The following is a 226-nucleotide window of genomic DNA, read 5'->3' as shown; positions in this document are numbered from 1 at the left end:
ATCCAGCCTGTCCAGGTCCCTCTGCAGAGCCTTCCTACCCTCGAGCAGGTCAACACTCCCGCCCAGCTTGGTGTCGTCTGCAAACATACTGAGGGTGCACTCGATCCCTTCGTCCAGATCATTGATAAAGATCTTGAACAAGACCGGCCCTAAAACTGAGCCCTGGGGAACACTGCTCGTGACTGGCCACCAACTGGATTCAACTCCATTCACCACAACTCTCTGG

Source organism: Pygoscelis adeliae, unplaced genomic scaffold (assembly GCF_000699105.1).
Source record: "Pygoscelis adeliae isolate BGI_AS28 unplaced genomic scaffold, ASM69910v1 Scaffold169, whole genome shotgun sequence".
NCBI lineage: Eukaryota > Metazoa > Chordata > Aves > Sphenisciformes > Spheniscidae > Pygoscelis > Pygoscelis adeliae.
Note: the sequence above shows the minus strand (reverse complement) of the source record.